The following is a 21882-nucleotide window of genomic DNA, read 5'->3' on the forward strand; positions in this document are numbered from 1 at the left end:
ATAAACTACTTAGTAAAGTAAATGATTTCGTATTTCAGTTTTTACGAAAAAAAATACATTGTTTTTTTGTTGTCTCTACAAAGGTCGTTGCCGTTTTAGTAATAAATACTACATATTATAAACGTTGGTAGGTACATACCCTTCGCCCACTCGTGAAATAGTTCGCTAGAGCTTGGGAAAACAAAAAGTACGCAGTGTTATTTCAAATGTGTCCACAGTTGGCAGGTCTTTTCTGCGAATCACAACTGTACGCGATTCTGGAAGCTCATACTGAACCCTCATATTTTACAGCAGGTAAATTCAAGTTTAGACAGTGTTAAATTAAATTTTAGCCTCTAGAATCAGGTCTAGGGTCTTGACAGAAATATGAATTGTAATCGGAATCATTAATGTACTTTAGCTAATGTATAGTGAATGTATCGATTTAAAAATATGTATGGATCAAACTGTTAGACGACCGAATGGTGTAGTGGTTAGTGACGCTGACTGCTATGTCGAAGGTCCCGGGTTCGGTCCCTGCCCCTGGCAAATATTTGTTTAAAGACAGGCTAAATAATATTTGCACTCGGTCTTGGGTGTAAATTATACAAAAATACACATACCTATAGTTACGTATACACCCTCCATTAATTACTTACACTGTTTTCACACGGCTGTGTTTTGTGTCTAAATATCATGTTTGAGTTAGAAGCCTGCGAAATTAGAGGTTATATTTTGCTGATGTTAGTACAGCGCGGTGACATTGACACGGGGTTGACTAATGAAACAGAAGTATGCCCAAACACCATCTCTTGAATAAATATTAATATCAAATGACAAATGGTGTAAGGTTTTACTTTATATTTAAGTAAACGAGACGCAGAGTAGAAGTTATTATTTTCCAATATTTTAATTGAGTTCTGATTTTATCTGATAACTATAGTTGAAGAATGAATTTGTTGCTGTCACTGAACTGAAAAAAGGTCTGACAGCATCAAAATATTATTAACCAGATATTTATTTAATCTGACTTCTAAATCGTTCCCTAGTTAATTGAAATAGACGGACCAGTTTAACAATGAATTTCTTTAATACCTACTGGCTGTTGCCCGAGAGCTTTGCAATGCCTCAAAACATACATTAGGAGAAAGTACAAAACGGGAGTTTTTACCTGTGTAAAGGTGCAAATAGGCGGGAGGCGATATACAGGGTGGTAGATGATGATTGAGAAGACGTATCACTGTCAAATATTACCCTAGAAATAGAAGTGACGCTTCAACACATCTTCTATTGCAACTTCATGTTATCCACCACCAAGAGATATAAGTCTCTAACGAGCAGTAGGTATCTACCACTAACTTGCACCTTACCTATAGAGCTTCCACTATGTTATTGTATTTTGACGTTTCCTTATGTCTGCTAAGTAAAGTTGGTTTTACTTTGCAGTCATAAAACATGTCTGGGATTTTAAATGTCAAAAACCAATAATATAATGGACAGAGTATAGATTATGGTCGCAGGGGTTGTGACTTTTCGATCAAACAAAAGTTAAGGTGATGGCGCTGCGTCAGTGTCACTGGAGCCGCACGACTCGGAAGTGTACCTTAAGGGTGAAGCCACACGAGCGTAATTTTGTGAGTTGTGAGTCGCGTATTCCGGCAGAAATATGTGCGCGGCGACGAGGGGGGCGGGGAAGTTACTCGCTCCCTTCGTCCCCGCGCACACATTTCTGCCGCGCACAACTCACAAAATACGCTCGTGTGGCCTCACCCTTACTCGTTACCAGTCAGCCCCAAGATTGTTCCTAGATACATTCAATGGGAATGGTTCCCATAATGTCGGTTGGTGGTTGAAATCACGGCCATGTTTCTGACCATGTAATGACGCTGCGGCCCGCCCGCGTCCTACGCTGTGATCGCAGTGCGTCACAGTGAGAACCAACTATAGCAGAGACAATCTTACAAGTAGGTAGCTAAATTTTATACTTACCAGTTAAAAAATTTTTTTTTTTTAAATTTTTAATTTAAGTAATAAAATAAATATATGGCCAGAACGTTACGATTAATTTATTTCATTAAAAAAATCCTACATAGCATACTGTTTACAATACGTTTAAATTAATTAATTATTAAGCAATTAATGAAACTAACATCAACAGTTATTTATTTAACTTTATCAAGAATAATCAAGATATACCTATTAGTTGATATAAAAAAATAGATAGTAAGTATGTGTAATAGTAAAAAATATAATATGTACTCTGCCATAATTCTCACACACTCGCGTAATCGCGTACACTTTTTTTGCAGCCAAAAATACTATGAGAAAAGAGGGTAGGGTAAGCAGGATAACTATAAAAGTTTTTCTATCTTTCTATAACTATACATAAAAGCTGATAAGAATAATCCAGTCCTCTGTAGACCACTGTGATATCATGTCGGCCATGCCAATAAGAGTTCTATCTCTTTATTGCGTGACAATGGCGTCATCCGGCATACGGACAGGACTACACCGAACATTTTCAAACAGGACAATCAAATCCTGCTCTTATTCTTGAAGCGTTAGAGATCAAGCTGACTGTAAAGATATGAAAGCTACGCCCGGCGACACGCACTCCGCGCACTATTCGCTCCATTTGCGTCGGTATTCGATGTTAATTGTGCTCTTAATGACATACTTAGCACAAGGAACCCACTTAAACAATTAACAAGAACTTGTATATTTTAATAGGGCAAGAACTTCTAAGGTTTTCGAATACAACCAGTTTCTAGCCAGTAGTTGGGTAAGTGCAAATGTGCATACAATAGTAGTTACTAGTTATTATTTTGTGACAATAGTCTACCTAATAGAAAGCTTGAATATGATATTGGTATCGCGCCGAGGAATCGAAAACTATAGAAGTTTACGTTTTCTTGCATACAAAGTGGCTCCTCTAGCGGAAACTATCATGAAACTTTTGACAGATAATGTATGCAGTTGACAGAAGAAAACGTTAACTTTTTTCGTATTCATAAACTGTAAAACCTATACTAGACAGTGAGAACATTAGGAATCGACAATCTGACGTATAGTGCCACAAACTTATCTGTTCCGGTGACAGCGAACTAAATTGTTCCATATCTCATTACTTACTAATGAATTGTATATTTTAAAACATTAGATGGGTTTATTAACACCGCAAGAGCGAAATAACAATACGAGCAAACTTAAAATCTTATAGAATTAAGAAATATTAGAGATTTATTTGAGCTGTCACCGGAACAGATAAGTTTGTGGCACTATAACTTGTATTGATCACGAAGTAATGATGACACACAACAGAGTGCTCTCGAAACACAGTGTACTACTATGAGAACCTAGATCGCGGTATTGAAGTTTCACAAATACCCAACGCTATTCGTGAGCAACTGTCCGCCACACCACTCTGCCTGGTAAGAGTTGCAATAACTATTGATTCCTAAAGTACCGAGCATATATTTTTTTACTCATTGTTCAGTATGCCTATATAAGAGTAAAATAGTGTTTTGTTGTTATGATATGATATGACACACTAAAATCTATATTTTTCATAATTTTATTTAGGTAGGATAATTATTTAAGAAGAACTTCAAAGTGGAATTTAAAAATATTCACTACCTTCATTTCGAGACACATGAGACTTGCCACACATTTAATACGTAACATTAAATTTGGTCGTGTTGTTAACTCTAATGACGTCATTAGGGCAAGTCTAACAGCGCCATTGTAATACCCGAATAACATTTACCAAAGAAATACTACTAGGTACTTACAGACCAACTAAAACCTAAGCGATTGTAATTAAAACCTATGAGGAAATTTTAAAGTTTTGTATTTTTTACTTAATTGGGAATCATTAGTACTTAGGTGCTTTAAGATATTTAAAAAGTTGAATAAATACTAAAGTATAGGCTTTCTACGTAAAGCAGTAAAAGTCTTAACTCATCGGACACTATTTCGTTCAGTATTAGAGCAAATTCAACAACGATACCATTAATTACTTAATTTAAAACTCGATCTCTTAAAAGCAGACGGTGAAATGAAACTGTTAAAAAAACCTGAAGCTTGGTCACAGTTTATCTTGTAAATTTCGTTTAATCTAGACAAAATCTGGTCGTAAAAGCAGGGATGTACCTAGGGGTTTACTCTGACTTTTTATATTTAATCGGTGCAAGAAATAAATAAAATAAATACAATTTTGTTATACTATGTATATTATACACTAAAACTAAATAAACATTTAAGTATACAGGGTGTTGCAAAAAGGGTATACTAAGCCGAAAGGGGGTGACTCAGGGAGTCATTCTGAACAACTTTTGTTCCACGAGTTTTCGAAATTCTCGAAAGAGAAAAATCGGCTTAGTATACACTTTTTGCCACACACTTTATTAATAGTATTGTAGAGTGCATAAAATTCCGGTAAGCTTCTTATTTTTTTTGATGAAGTACAATACAATGGTCTAGATACAGTCTGTGGCTAATGGCTCGTTGACACAGTGCGAGCTGCTGCCTGGCCAGTAGACAGCTACTCGGTTTGTGTACTCGTACGCCAATAGCTCGGCTCGCCTTTGCTGTCTACACGACACCCAGTCCCAGGCCGAGTCGCGGCGTAGTGACACAAAAAACACGGGTTCCACTCACAACTGTCCAGCTGGCACTGGCGAGCTACTGCCGAACGCGACGCGTCCAAACGATGCGAGCGACGGCCGAGCCGCTGTCATGGCGAGTTGCTGCCGGCGAGCAGGCGAGTGAAAACAAAAAATGTTCAAGTAACTCGGATACGAGCTACTGAACAACACGCACGTACGAGTTACTCGTAAGTTACGTCCAAACAGTGCGAGTTACTGCAGTGCAGCTACTCGGAAGGCTGACTCGTACGCTAGCTCGCACTGTGTAAACTAGCCATAAGGCGTTGTCCTAATAGAACGCGAATGCGCGATGCGAGCGATGCGACCATCGCGTGTTCGTGCGACGTCAAAAACTGGGTGTCCTAATAAAACGCGAATATATCGAATAAGCGATTACGCGAATCTTGCTCGCGCGGTACCACAAATACAAATTCATTTATTGCAAGTCACATTGTGGAATTAGGTGGTAATGAGTTCATTAGTTACAAATGTGACACCCTGTAAGGGCGCAGCAACCAGAAGGGCTTACACTCCGACGTTTTCGCACGAACGTCAATCAGGACACCTATTCAAATTCAATATGTTTGATCGCGCGTTCGTACGAGCTTAGTTCGCGCGAATAGAGTTTCAAACATTTGAGTCGCGCAACCGCGTCGTGCATTGTCAGTTAGATACCTATTATAGAGTTCAATATGTTTGATTGCGCGTTCGTACGAGTAGAATTCACGCGAACTTACGATGCCGATGATCGCGCATTCGCGTTCTATTAGGACAACGCCTAAGAAATATGACCTCTCACAGAATGAATATATAAGTGGTTAAGTTTCTTCGCCCCAGACTGTACGTCACTATAAATTTCTACCATGCCCCACACTAAAAATGTATAGTGTTGCGTCGTCGTTTATTATGGATTAGTAATTTAGGCAGTATGAGTAGTATATAAAACCGTAGTTGACCCCCGGACTCTGCTCCCCCCACCCACTACTCTTGTGGGGGTGGGAGGACATAACTGTAAAGTTTTTATTATATCCGGGTAAAAAATATTCCTTCTGTGAAACCATGCTTATGGTAGAAATCTGTAGCAATCCTATCTAATGATGTCTAGTCATCGAAATGTGAGGGTAATATAATTAGTATTTGTAAGTATTCTCTGTGCAAGGTATACCATGCATATAGCTGTGTTAATTTAAAATATTTGACACTCGCGAGCAAAAAAAACCATCTCACAAAACGCCGCCTCCAAATAGACTCAATTTTTTCAACTTTTTATTTTGAGCACAACATTTTTTTTTTTTAAAAGGTATTCATTTATTTATTCAAGGCTATAATATAGATTAACATTTAACTAATGAAGCCTAACCTAATTATAAATAAAATTATGAAAACTAAACTACCTATAAGTAAAAATTTTACAAATTCAAATTATTCGCCTGAAGCTTAGTCTGAAAATATATTTTGGTTGCTGGAATTAAAATATTTGGATTACCCTGTATCACAGGTGAATCAATGAAAAAACCTAATATCCATTTAACAATTAACAATGGATATTAGGTATGGGAGTGAAGGAGAGCATAACCATTTGTCAACGAAAACAAAAAGCGGCAATTTATTAATTAACTCCACACGGCCAACCAATTATACGCGCTCGCAACTCACGCCTACTGATGATTATGTAGTTATCACATAATTCATAATATAAAATTATTTGTTGTGCAATTATAATTAAGTCATAATATTATGACGATACAATAAATGGTTCTTCATGGAATCCAGAACCAGTATTGCGGTAAAGTAATGCTGAAAACCTGAAAATGTGGTTACTAAAGAAACGGTTGGCTTCATCTCGGCATTCTATCTAAACACGTATTTATTTGTCTCCCATTTGTAAATTCTTAATGTGGTGCTAAAAATAAGCCGCAATAGTCGAAACTATATTCATTCTAAAGTGCTATAAACGGACCTTCTAACAGTGAAAACAGTTTTTAAATTAAGTGACGCGTTAATTCACAATAAGCAAAAACATTTTAAAATAATCTCTAACGGCCGAAATAACATCGAGCGTACCAGTGCTAAGTGTGTGATTCATTCTTCGAATATCGTCAGATGTGCAGAGGGCATTGACCGTGTTCGGCCGAAGAGACTTCCAGTACAACCCAACTCAATATACTAAGTACAAATTTCACAGCAATATCCAACTGCGTCGTTGGCTCAGGCGTTAACGCGTCAGTACCGAGCGCCTTGCAATTGGTGCGGTGGTTCGATTCCCAGAATCCGAAGATACTTTTTTTATTTTTTAAATTATATTTGTCTTTCGGCGATGAAGAAAACTGCTTACACTAACACCTGCGCTGGCTGTAAGAACAATATTTCAAAAAATGAGTACTTAGCATGCTCAACCTGTAGGGGAAAATTTGACCTTATCTGCGCAGGAATTTCAGCAGATTCATTCCGTCAATTTGGCGAAGAACATAAAAAACGCTGGAGCTGCCCCGAGTGTACTGGCAAGTTGCCTAGAGGTGACAATACTGATACTCCAGTACGCTCTCGTAACGATTACTTACAAACTAATGTTTCTAATGAAAATGTCACACTGAGAAATAAACATAGCATTACATCAGCCGTGGATAAGTCCCTTACCGAAAGTAAATTGCGGGAAATCATCAAGGAAGAACTATCGTCAACTCTGGACAGAGCTATAAACAAACATGTCACCGACCAACTTAAAGACATAAAAGAAGAAATAATGTCGTTCCGTGATTCTCTAACTTTTTTTTATAAGCAGTACGAGGACATGAAATCACGATTGGATGAGAAAGAAAGTATTATCAGTAATTTGCAAGAGGATAACAATACACTGAACCAACAGGTACATGAGCTATCAAATAGACTCGTCCAGGTAGAACAAACCATGCGAGAAAATAATGTGGAAATCAACGGGATACCTGAGCACCGAACTGAAAATCTGCTTACCACTGTGGCACAACTTGCAAAAACAGTTAATAGCAGTATTGCAGACAGTGACATACTGCAAGCAACTAGAGTCGCCAAGTTAACTAAAGACACTAATAAACCCCGCTCTGTGATAGTTAAACTTCGCTCTACTGGACCCCGGGATGCTCTTATAGCGGCGGTCAGCCAATACAACAGGCAAAACCCTAAAGACAAACTGAACAGTCACCACTTAGGCATCAGCGGAACCAAAGTGCCTGTATATCTGCAAGAACATTTAGCACCGTTCAATAAAAATATCCATGCAGCTGCTCGAAAGAGGGCTAGGGAGGCTGGTTACAAATTCGTCTGGATTCGCAACGGAAGAATACTTGTACGAAAAGACGAGGGTAGCCAAGCTATTCAAATAAGAAACAGCGATAGTCTTAAACTAATTATTTAATCATAAGTATACATATTCTCTTACCAACAAAGCTTTCATGTAGTTTTATTATGTAATTCAATATATACTATCAAAATACAAACGGTCTCCGGACCAAAACAAATGTAGTTTTAAACAATATTTTGCAGAATAATTATGAATGTATTGTCTTCACTGAAACTTGGCTTAACTCAAATATAAATACTAGAGAAATTATAGACTCGAGGTATACGGTGTACCGTAGGGACAGACTTACCTCTAAATCTAAGTTAAATGGTGGAAAATTAGACGGAGGTGGCATATTAATTGCGGTTCACAATGATATCGAATCTACTCGGGTTCAATCCTGGGAGAGTGACGCAGAAGATGTCTGGGTAACATTAAAAGTAAAACTTAACAATATTGTTAGAAAAATTGCTATATGTGCCGTTTACCTGCCACCTCCAGTAAAATTGGAACACCTTAAAAGATTTCTCCAAAGCGCTAATGATGCTCTGTTTAATGTTGACGATGCTTTGATACTTGGAGACTTTAATCTAGGTTTTATACGCTGGACCCGAGATATAGCATGTAGTACTTGTCTACCCTCAAACTTTAATAGCAATTTGGGTTATTCTCTGATAGATTTTTTAGCCTTAAACACCTTAAACCAATTTAACAGCAATGTAAATGAAGATGGGAACATTCTTGACCTGGTTATTTCTAATATGAATGGCGTATCAGTCAGTGAGTCAATGGATAGGCTTAGTAAACTCGATAAACTGCACCCTTGTCTTTTGGTAAGTCTTGTTGCCATCACGATCCCGGAAACTATCAAACCTTGTAAACGCTCATGCTATAATTTCTATAAGGCTGACTATAATGAAATTATATCTGCTTTAAGTGTAATCAAATGGCAGGATCTACTAGGAAGAGCAGCAGGGGATGTAAATGAAGGGCTGTCAATTTTCTATGACGAGGTCAAACAAGTTATTGAAAAATTGGTACCGAAACATAACCCCAAAAAAATAAAATTTCCACGGTGGTTTAGTAACAGTTTAATCAAATTACTAGCTGAAAAGGAAAAACTAAGGCGAAAAGTAAAAATCTTTAACAACCCCCGCGATAAATATGAGTTCAATCTAATTCGAGAGCGCGGCCACAAGGTTATGAAGCAGTGCTATGATAAGTTTCTTTCTAGTGTGGAGGATGGCATAGGGAAACATCCTAGAGTTTTCTGGCGCTTTGTAAACGAAAAACGTGGTACTGATCATGGTGTACCCGCTTCAATGAAGCTAAACAACACTGAAGCACAAACGGGTCTTGATGTTGCAAATCTATTCGCAGATCATTTCTCTTCGGTTTACAGCTCCCCCAATCCATCAGTGGTTCCATATTGCCCTGTCAGTAAATCTCAGTCTCACTGTATTGGTCTCCTTAGCTTCAGTGAATATGATGTCATGAGACAAATTAAACGACTAGATATATTTAAAGGAGCTGGACCAGATGGAATACCGCCCGTGTTCATCAAACGCTGTGGCACCGTATTGGCTTTACCACTGACTATAATTTATAATCAGTCTTTGAATACGGGTGTTTTCCCCACTGAATGGAAAAAAGCACGTATAGTTCCTGTTTACAAGAAAGGGGATAATAGTGATGTAAAGAACTACCGTCCGATTTCAATATTGTCATGTGCTGCAAAGCTATTCGAGAGAATGGTGTATCCACTCCTTATGAACCACACAAAGCCTTTTCTAACGGATAGTCAGCACGGGTTTATAACAAAACGCTCTGTTAACACCAATCTTGTCACCTTTGTATCTGATCTTTGCCAGGAAATTGATAACGGTAGTCAGATAGATGCAATATACACGGACTTCAGTAGTGCTTTTGACAGGGTCAACCACTAGTCTTCTTCTCCGCAAGCTCGAATCATTTGGAGTGTATGGCCCTTTTCTCGAGTGGTTTAGGTCTTATCTTGATAAAAGAACACAGACAGTGGTTGTGCGTGGTTATGAGTCTCTGAACTACTATGCAGATTCTGGCGTCCCTCAGGGGTCTCATCTTGGTCCTCTATTGTTTTTATTGTTCATAAACGACATTACCTCCTCTATAAGGCATTGTAAATTCGCGCTCTTCGCTGATGATTTAAAAATCTACAAGAAAATTGAATCTCGCAACGATATGGAACTAATACAATCGGATCTTAATAGCATTAGTACATGGTGCAACAATAATAGTATGGTACTAAACGCAGGCAAGTGCTTCCACATTAAGTATACGAGAAAGCGAGAGCCAATTCTGACATCCTATCACATAGATGGAACAGTACTCCAAGAAGTTGATCAGATCAGGGATCTCGGCGTTCTGATAGACAGTAAACTTTGTTTTACTGCACACATTGACAAAATAGTCAGTAAAGCTTCACAGATGCTGGGATTTCTCAAACGCAACTGCAAGAGTTTTAGGTTTGCCCGCACAAGAATATTACTATATAATGCTCTTGTGCGAAGTCACCTAGAATTTGCCTGCACAGTCTGGAGTCCACTATACGCTGTTCACTCGCAGCGGATTGAGTGCATTCAAAGAGCGTTCACACGGCATATTGCCTACATCTCCCAGGGCATCTCTCACAGAGCGCCTTATGAAGACCGATTGTCATTTTTCAAAATGAACTCCCTCCGCAACCGACGTGTCGTGCTTGATCTGAAGTTTTTATTTAAAATATTAAATGGGTTTGTCGACTGCCCGGGCATACGAGAACAGCTTTCCATCACTGTGCCTAGGCAGTGTCCCCGTTATGCCATAACCAAGACTTTTTGCCCACGATTTTCAAGGACAAATCTCGGACAGTTCTCTCCTATCAATAGATTAATGACTGAATACAACAATTTAAATAATCGGGTCGGAGATGTTGACATCTTTCATATGTCTTTGGCCAAGTTTTCTCAACTGTTAGCTGATTTTTTTAAATAATGTAATTATTATAATTAACTAATTGAATTAATTAATAACTAATTTAATCCAACAAATAATACCAAATAATTTAATTTATTTCAAAAATTGTACATAATTTATTCTAATTCATTATTTTTTTGTTTGTGTATAAAGTTTTATTTTCATTTTATTGTATAAATTTGATATCTTCTAATAGTTAATTAATATTGCATGTTTTTTGCCTATATTTTGTAATTTAATTTAATACATTATTTGTAAATGCTGTGCATGTCTGTTATGTGTGCACACTTCGGACCTAGATTATTATAAACTTAATTTTAATTCAATGTTTGTAGTGTGTGCTGTTGACGTGCCAATAAATAAATAAATAAATAAATCTCGGTGTAATTAATTTAAACTTTGAGCCAAACTTTATATGTTGGCATTAGTCATGTAACTAAAGTTATAAACTAGCTATTTCCCGTGAGGTTCACTTGTCCTTAAATGTTTTTACGAATTGTATGCTTTGATATTTTTTGGTGAGAGATGGCCAATTTACCGCGGCATCGAGAAATTAATTAATCTACCTACTTATTGCTTAACTGATTCGACCACGAAATTATTAACCTCTGCGAAATATATTTATTTTTATCTGCGAAATAAATTTATTTTTATTTCGTAAAAAGGGAAATCCAACCAAGTTTTTTTGGCCGTGCTGTTGCTGGAGAAATGCCTCTACGTGCCAGGTCCGTTTTAGATTTTTTAAATTAGTTTATATATTATATGTATAAATATGTTTGATAAAAATTTGCGTAAGTAGGTAATAACAGACAGTTCAAAAAAATAAGGACAAGAAAATATTAAAGTTATGGGGGCATTTTCCCCGGGGTTTTTGATTTAACATAATATCAGTAGAAATCTAAACAAAACATGCTCCTAACTTTTGTTGAATACTTCAGTGTTATCCAAATAAAAAGTAAAGTCGTTGTAATTTCTAAATTGCAGCTTAGACTCCGAGGCAGACAAAAGACAAACACTTGATAAAAGGTTTTATTGAAATTCCTCCCCGCATTGACTTGGAGTTTTCACAGTTTTCGTACCATTAACATTTTTGTTCTTTGAATAAATATATTTTAATTTTACCCCTTGTGAATAGGCTAAGTAAATTGAGCCGTAGGTATCTTATAAAAAAAATAATCTAATGCAAAGTATCATGATCCCGCAGTGTTATTTAAAACTAGTTTGTGCCCGCGAACTTCACTTTGCTTTAAAGTTAGGTTAACTTAACTTAGCTTTGTTTTGTTGCGGGAAAGGGGTAGTTAAGAAAGAGTTAATAAACACATACCTAATATTAGGGATACATAAAATATAAGTACCTACCCTACATACTATAATTGTGTGACGTAAGTCACTAAAGTGCAATACTTATTTATTCCAAACCACGCGAAGCGCGAGCAAAAATAGTAAACACTATTGGAACGAAGGCTATATTGGCTGGACAAGAATGTGCGCCCACCACGTTTGTTTAGCTTCCAGAAGCCGCAGGATAAATTTATGTTATAAATTGCGACATTCAACCATTAATTTTCAGTCTGCCTGCGTACAAACAAGGACCAATTCTGTTAGACTGTGTGATATTGTTTAGCAAAGACTGGCGTTTGGCGAAGCTTATGGACTTTGCATGAAAAACGATGATGTTATCTCTGCTTTGTCTACATAGTTATGTCGAACCTGAATGCACAAATCTCATATTGCACTTTTTTTTTTAATTTGACACCTCTAATATTTGAATTTATGCCTTTCACCATAGTATATCGATCTTTTTGTATACGTTATGCTATAGCCGGAACTTATATTTTTAACTAAAATACATTTTTACCATTGACAAGATTGACGTGATTTCTGACTGTTTACAATTGTACTTAAAACCATTCAGAAATGGCAACGCAATCCAGAATAGAGTTAGCTTCAAGAAAGTATTGTTTTCAATTCCAAATGCTTCGTAAAGCAACAATGACGCACGCGTTGGTTCGAGAAGACCATCCAACTGCGCATTTTTCAGAGTATTATTACATACAATCGTATAGGGGTTTGTATGTTTTTCCTCGGAAATAGGATTGCATGTTAATACTTGGAGAAATGGCGAAATAATTTCATATAGGTACTCAGCTAACCTTCTTCCGAGGAAAACCATGCTAGAGAATCTGGGCATACTTATGTGCAATCAACTTTAAACTTGCGTTCTTGTGAAATTTTAATTATTTTCAACTTCAACCTAAAAAATATTACATTCTTCACTAAATTAAGAGCTACTAAGTTACCTAACTAATTATTTTAATCTATTAAAATAGATGTAACACATGTTTTTTATAATGCAATAATTCTACTATAATATTTAATTAATTTGAATATTTTAGTTATGAAATGTACCTAATTATTATGCATGTTTTGTTACCCTACGGGGAAATAAAGTCTATATTATTATTATTATATTATATTATAAAAAGTTACCTAGCAAATCCTTTTCCAGCCGCTGGATCGCCATTTAACTAGATAGGTACATATTAGGTATACTAAAGTCAATAAATAAGATGCTAATGATAGTGGTCCTAGGCGCTCTGCGACTTTATGGTAATTCAAGTAAAAAGGACTTTCCATTCGCTTTAAAGACTTGGCGTCTGCAATTACTCAGAGCTATTCTTTTGTACTTGTTTGTAGAAAACGCTAGTTCGTGATAGTGCAGTAAGTAATATATTTGCATGTGTGGGCGGGCAGCCGCATTTTATCCAGACACATTCTGTAGCTGATACATACCTACCTATTTTTCAACGTGGTTATGTTATTACAATAAAATACTAGTCATAGTCAGCATGTTGTGCCGAGGATCCCGGGTTCGATCCCCGGCTGAGGCACACAGTTTGATTTAATGTAGATATCAAACGCAAAAATTGGGTTCATCTCCTCCTAGTCTGCAAAAGTATTACCTAAAACTTTTCATAAAGCATACACACATACAAACATCAAAGTAGTGTACTATTTTCTACTAGAACTACTTACTAACTATTAGTGGAACTTATTTACAATGTTTTTGATTTATTTTAATTCTTTGCAGTAGTTACCAGAGCCTGGAAGGAAATTTATACTACAATTCTCATTTATTCAACATCTTGCTATGTAACTTCATACTTTTTCATGCAAATTTGAATACGATATTTAATATTTACAACCTGCTTAGGCAACATGAAAATGTATGCAGCTATGAAGTGACCAGCAGTTAGGTTTTTGTTATATAGTTGGGTACATATTATGTATTTAACTTAGATCTTAACCCGGGTTAAAAAGTAGTATGATGACGTGGTGATAGCATTGAATTTGGTTACTTTACCTACTTGGTACGTAGATTTTCGTTCTTATTCAAAGAAGCAGTAAATGGTACTGTCACCGCTTAGGCATTGGTACATAGAAGGGTACTGTAGCCCGTCGACCCTCCGCATGTTGTGGCTGGCGAGGGTCGAGCCCGCAGGCAAAGAGCTGAGTAGCCCCTTATAGTTAGCTGAGTAGCCCCTTATGGTTAGCTATGTATATGTATATCTATTACAGAGTAGATGGTAAACCAATACATAAAACATACTTGGTTGTTTCATTACCATTTTTTCTTTTTTTTTCATGAGAGGAGTTTTTTTGCTGTTATCTTTAAACTTAAGTATGTATGTACTAGTGACGAAGGGTTAATTTCTTTGTAGGGGAAGTCGGTATGAAAAATATAATATCGTGAGGTGCATATCCGTCAATCCAATAAGGGAAGCCGATGTGATTCGTGTTGTATGGACCCTTTGCCTCTGGTACCTACCTGTTTTATTTTAATACGGCCGTTTATACCTGTACACTAAAATCCTTGTTATTTTATGTTTAGTGATTCGATATAAACATTGTTTATACCGAACCACCACAGTGACAAACCCTAGCCCAGCTCTTTGTCACCGACACGTTAAGAAGACCGCAAATAAGTTGTAGACAATACAATTCATTATTTTACAACTGGTTGGAGCCCTGTTTGTTTTGTTTCCTCGGCTAGAAACTGCAATGTGCAAGTTGGAACTGAATTCACCGGAGCTCTAACAGGAAATAGTTTTCCTTTTTATTGTATCTTAGTTTGAGACGTGCTCTGTGTGGGGCCGCGGGACGACCTGGGGGTTCCTTTAGCTTGACTAAAAAGAACGAACAAGAGATATCTTGCGAGACATCTCACTCCAGGCCATCCGAATCCAAGCTAGGTAGAGAATGTAATAGCGTATAGGACAGCTGATATTCATATATTATGTACCCAGATACAGATAGATAGATAAGTACCTACATAAATTAACACACAAGACCCTAATAAAAATAGCTGTTTTAAAAGAAATATCTGTCCGGCCAGGGATTCAACCCGGAACTTTTGGTATAGCAGTAAGAGTGACTAAGCACTACACCATTCGGTCGTGGAATATAACGAGATAATGTAAATTCGTGGTTAGCTCAGCAGCGCTCCGAAACTCAGTTTTTCGTAAGCTAAAGTGACCCCCCTGAGTCCACTGCAGTGCTCTATGGATTAGGCAAGTCATGCAGAAATATTTGTGAAATATCTCACTTGTATTCGAATATCAGGAGTAATCTTAAGTATAAGTATACATTGCTTTCCTTTTGTACAGTGCAAAAATAGGACGCGGCAGAGGTTACAACTATTTACCTCCTTTAGTACAAATTAAAACGGCAAGTAAAATTATTTACAATACTCACCTAACTCACTCTCTGACGAAACCATCGCATCGGTAGGTACATTATATTCCTTTCTTGTCACTTCTAACATCATTCATTATCAATTTATTTATCACCCGTTGTGGTGATGGGTTTGCGTCAATCTTAACTTCAAAATATGCCCAACAAAGGATAACAAAGACACGTGATGGATGAACTCAGTCGTGAAAGGTTTCGTGAAAAAATGCCTGTTTTTTTTACAAATGGCGCCAGTCGGGTGGCAGTGATATAGATAAAACACGACTTTGAACGTCTAATGCAGTTCTCTAGTAATCTGTTTATTTTTTCAGCTCTGAAAAAGTAGGATATTATTGAAATTAGGATTTGTGAAGAACGATAACATTGAAAAAGAAAGGGGGTAAGAAATGAACACGACCTTTAATACTTGCATTACCTCAACCATAGACTAAAGTTGGGTTTTTAGAATTTTTATTTTCGTTTCTGAGCGGTTTTTCGATATTCTGACAATGCAGTTTTGTGCATAGAACAACGCGGACTCGGGTGTACCCTCGGGAAGCGTCATAGCGATATTTCTTGATACAAATATATCATGTGTTTGAAATAATAATTTTAAATAAATTAATTTATGAATGATTAACATATTTAGCATTTATTTCTATAACTTATCTTTTAATTTTTTTCTTAAAATATAGAGTGTAGATGAAATGCTTCCAAAAAGTTGACCATATGATTTAGGTACTTACTTGTCAAACTAAATAATTTTATGCTATACCTACGACTAAAATAGTTTTTCTGCATAGAAACTTGGTTGGATTTTTACATCTTGAATTTCCTGAAAGCGATGACCAAAAATGTTCAGAATGACCCCCTAATCAACCCTGTCTGTCTGTGGCTTACGTTCACCACTTTTGTAATAGATCGTATATCATAGCAATTTTTTGAAAAATAAAATAAACGATCTAGGTATGTATGTGTAACCTCCTTTAACTGTGACCTTTTTGTCGATAAGCACATATTTACATACGGGTACATCACTATGGCATTTTTCTGACACTGGTTGCTAGGCAACGGCTAATAACAATAAACCGTGATCGAAGGCGATCAAATCGGTGAACAAATCCGGAAATCCGAATATTCTATGCAATGAAGCTGTCATTTAATATGTAAACTAATCATTTTATAGTGCCACAAACTTATCTGTTCCGGTGAGAGCGAACTAAATTGGTCCATATAATCTATGTCAATATGAAATTCATTAGTAAGTTGTAATGAGGTATGGACCAATTTAGTTCGCTCTCACCGGAACAGATAAGTTTGTGGCACTATACACGAAATGAACGCTTTGCCAACTAGATTGAGTCTAGTGAAAATTGAGATTGCAACTAGTTTTTATAAATCGGTGGGCCTTTCTGGCCCACTACCTCGGCAGAGGGGAACGTCTGCCTATTTCGTCTCCAGACCATTCATACTCAATGAGTTTTGTGCGCAACCGCCTAAACTAAAATAATGAAATAATAAATCAAAGACCCGATTTTTTTTTAAGTTGGTGCTTACTGTGTTTTGAAATGGCACAGCCGTAATATGCCTCATAAAGGTATTTTTTAGCGTGATAATATCGATAATGATTAAATACCTATTAAAATTTTCTAATTAAGTTTAATTTTTCAAATTTTGAGGCAGATATTTAACGTATGTTAAATTAAATGCGTTCAAGTGTCATCTAGAATTAAGCACGAAATACTGAGATAACCCTTCATCTGATGAATGGTCATTTTATTTCCGCTAAAAGTACCTACCCCAATGTTTTAAATTGTCACCAAAAATTGCAACAGAAAATTTATCATGATTTTGTATAGTTTACAAAAACTTACTTTTAACATAATGTGCCTAAAAAAGAATTAGGGTGGGTTGCACCATTTAACTTTAACTATTACAGACGTCAAATCTCTTGAAGATTGATCTGTCTCGCCAAGAAATTTGACTGTAATAGTTAAAGTTAAATGGTGCAACCCACTCTTAAGATTTTCATAGCAGTGCCAAATATCAACAAAAGATTCCGAACTAAACAGAAAATAACCTGTCGCTTCGCGTCGCATGAATCCGTCGATCTGAGAAATAGTTGTATGTATTTGTCGTCTCCGCGCCCTCGCCTCGCCTCACACGATCGTTCCGCTGTCTGTCACTATCACAATACTTCAGTTATTTTACACTCACGGGCAATAAGGTTCCACTGAGAAAAACACCAAATTACTCCTAAATGGAAAAGTCTATCTTAATGACGCCTTCTGAAACAATGAAGTTCATTTAACAGAGCATCAGGATATTACCAACTAAAAACAATAATATCTTGTTCAAATTTTTAGTTAAATATTTGAAAAAATTGGGGTCGTTCGGTATCGGCATGCATTTTGTGAGTGGAACTTTTTCATTGCCCGTGAGTGTACTTACTTTACACTATACAGGGTGGCCCAAAGAGTGACGTCCAAAGGAAAATGTTTGATTCCTTAGGTCAAGGGGTACCCAAATCACCCCCATGTATGTTCAGCAATTTTTAGTAGTTTAGGAGTTATGATTTGTTTTACTAATTTTCTACGAAAATCAACCTCAGTGTATCGATTATGTTTTATTATTTTTTGGATAACTTTTTTAAATTTTTTTTTTATTTTTTTGTCATCCTCTTAAGTTGTTCTTTTAACCATAAAGTTTCAGCTTCCTAGCTGTAATGTAAGTTAGTTATTTTTATATCGAAAGTTCAAATTATATCATCGAGCTAGACTGCTCTGAATTTTCAACTTGAAATTAAAAATTGAAATAGATATTCTCATGGTCCCTTATTAATTTTAAAAACTCCGCAAGGTTCCAATATAACATAAAAATAAAAATAAACTATTGCTTAATGGGGTATTATTTGCAGAAAACAGCCTTACTTGGGTGGAAATTACCTCATTAGTCAATTGTTTCAGAAAGTTGAAAGATTCCTGTTATGTCATTACTAAGGAATAATTCAGTTAGAAAATGTATCAAATTAAAGGGAAAATAAAATTATTTACTATTTTTTTTTATTTAAGTTACATTTTTTAATGTAAATTCTTAGTAAAATGTTTATGTCTGAGTGGTAAGATTTATGAGATAATTGTATTATTAATAATAAATAAATAAACTCAAATAATTCTTTTACAAATTTACTCACAATAAATTTTCAAAATGGCGACCTCCCACAGCAATACACAACCTACATCTACGCAAGAAATTTTCTTTAAGTCGCCTATACGCTTCTCTGTTTCATTCAGATGTCACTTTTTGACAGATGTCACATTTTTGAGAAAAGTTACTTTTTTGACATGTTTAACTTTTTGACAGATGTCATATTTTTTACATTTGTCACTTTTTTGACTTAAAGAAAATTTCTTGCGTAGATGTAGGTAGTGTATTGCTGTGGGAGGTCGCCATTTTGAAAATTTATTGTGAGTAAATTTGTAAAAGAAATTACTAAAAATTATTTGAGTTTATTTATTTAATATTAATAATACAATTATCTCATAAATCTTACAACTCAGACATAAACATTTTACTAAGAATTTACATTCAAAAATGTAACTTAAATAAAAAAAAATAGTAAATAATTTTATTTTCCCTTTAATTTGATACATTTTCTAACTGAATTAGTCCTTAGTAATGACATAACAGGAATCTTTCAACTTTCTGAAACAAATTGACTAATGAGGTAATTTCCACCCAAGTACCTTTGAAGGCTGTTTTCTGCAAATAATACCCCACTAAGCAATAGTTTATTTTTATTTTTTGTTATTTTGGAACCTTGCGGAGTTTTTAAAAATGAATAAGGGACCATGAGAATATCTTTTTCAATTTTTAATTTCAAGTTGAAAATTCAGAGCAGTCTAGCTCGATGATATAATTTGAACTTTCGATATAAAAATAACTAACTTACATTACAGCTAGGAAGCTGAAACTTTTATGGTTAAAAGAACAACTTAAGAGGATGACAAAAAAATAAAAAATAATTTAAAAAAGTTATCCAAAAAAATAATAAAACATAATTGATCCACTGAGGTCGATTTTCGTAGAAAATTAGTTTAAAAAATCATAACTCCTAAACTACTAAAAATTGCTGAACATACATGGGGGTGATTTGGCTACCCCTTGACCTAAGGAATCAAACATTTTCCTTTGGACGTCACTCTTTGGGCCACCCTGTATAACTCTTCTCAGCTAAGATGATTCCTGTGACGTTATGGGGGCGTCTTGAGTTTTACGGTTTAAGAGATATCTCATGTTGAAATTCTGTCTATTTTGTTTATCGACTTATTGACATATGGGTCGGTGTGAGTGAATCGGAAAAATATAAAATAAAATATATATATTTATTTATTTATTTTATAATTTACTTAGGTACGGTAGAGATCCCAGTGTACAAAAACTCTTGCACAAACATAGATAGAGTCATTTTAACTCCGTGCCGTGCCATTAAAAACAGAATACTAAATGTAACCTACACGCTATGTAAATCGTTTTTTGATAATATCTTCCGCGGGTCACCACTATACAGGCATTTAGCCTAGTGTGGAGACCACTGTAATTGGTGTTGTAATCTCTTTTTATTTAATAAATTCTGATTCTGATTCTGATGCCGTAGCTAAACAGCATTTCTCCTAATAAAGTCAGCTATTATTTCCGAAGGACGCTCTTAAATCAGGTAAGTACCTAACCAAAAGCTGAGTATTTTCAGGTTTAACTTATTGCTTGTAACTCAACACAGTATTCAGTTGTGTTGTATGTTGTATTTATACACCATATATGTACATATATATGGATGGATATGGATGCTCCGTATGCTGCATATTATATATTAATATGCAGCTTACTGATGAAGTTTAATTCATCCTCTACTCAATCCTAGACTCTTATTGGTTGGACTGACACTGATTTAAGCTATAAAAGTTGATTCGTACTTCCTTGTGAAGCTTCGATGTCAGAGAACATTATAAATAAATAAATATGTGGGGACTTCTCACTCACGGGCATCCGACCCCAAGCTCCCCAGAACCTGTGTTATGGATGTCGGACATCTGATATAAGTATCTACACAACTACATAGATAGATACATACTAAATATAAATAAATATATAATAAATATCAACGCCTATAACCCGAGTACAAATATCTGTCTTTAAACAAATATCTGCCCCAGCCGGAAATCGAACCCGGGACCTTCGGCATAGCAGTCAGGGTCACTAAACACTACACCATTCAGCCGTCCAATATGCATCTAGTACGATAATATCTTCACGTGTAGGATGTGAATAGTGGCAGAGAGTTGTACTTCGATGGCGTGGCCACGTTCTGTGTGTGCGACTGTACGTCGGTAATTAGAAGTTAGCTCGTCCAATTAGAACTCGCTGCTATTGGAAACACTAACTACGATCCGACCCTCTAATTAATACTTTCATCAAACACGAGCCCACATACTTTTCTACGAATTACTTACTCGGTAGGTACTGTTGTGAATAATTAGGTAAGTAAGTACTATCACAGAATAAGTACTATCTACATAATAATATAGATACGGTGCAGAGGGTGCTCTCAGTGCTAATTTTATTCTTAAAAAAAACGCAAAAATAAAGTGCTCTCCATCCCCATAGTAAAAAAGCCACGTGTCGAAAAAACTGTCCATCAAATTTTTGGGGTATTACACTCACGTGCAAAGAAACAGTTCCACTTACAAAATGCAGACACCAAATGGCCCCAATTTTTTTTAACATTTAATAGGAAATTTGAACAAAATATTTACATTTTCAGTTAGTAATATCCTGATGCTCTGTTAAATGTACTTCAATATTGCAAAAGGCATAATTAAGCTAGCATTTTCCGTTTAGGAGTAATTTGGTGTTTTTCTCAGTGGAACCTTTTCATTGCCCGTGAGTGTATTTGATAGGCATTACGTACGGAACCCTTCAGCTGTTTTTTTTTTCATTGACATATTAGGTAAGTATATACTCAATCTATTTGAAAAGAACTATCGAATACTAGTTAGCATGTCTCTGGAATTTGCATATTTAGCGAGTTTCACATAACTTGTATGATTGGTGCTTAACTCTTCAGGCATCATTGTATTTCAACAAGAAAACCCTAGTGTATACCTATACTTTAATATATGTATATAGACACCCGTTTCGTCAACCACTATAGTTTCT

This window comes from Plutella xylostella, chromosome 15 (assembly GCF_932276165.1).
Source record: "Plutella xylostella chromosome 15, ilPluXylo3.1, whole genome shotgun sequence".
NCBI lineage: Eukaryota > Metazoa > Arthropoda > Insecta > Lepidoptera > Plutellidae > Plutella > Plutella xylostella.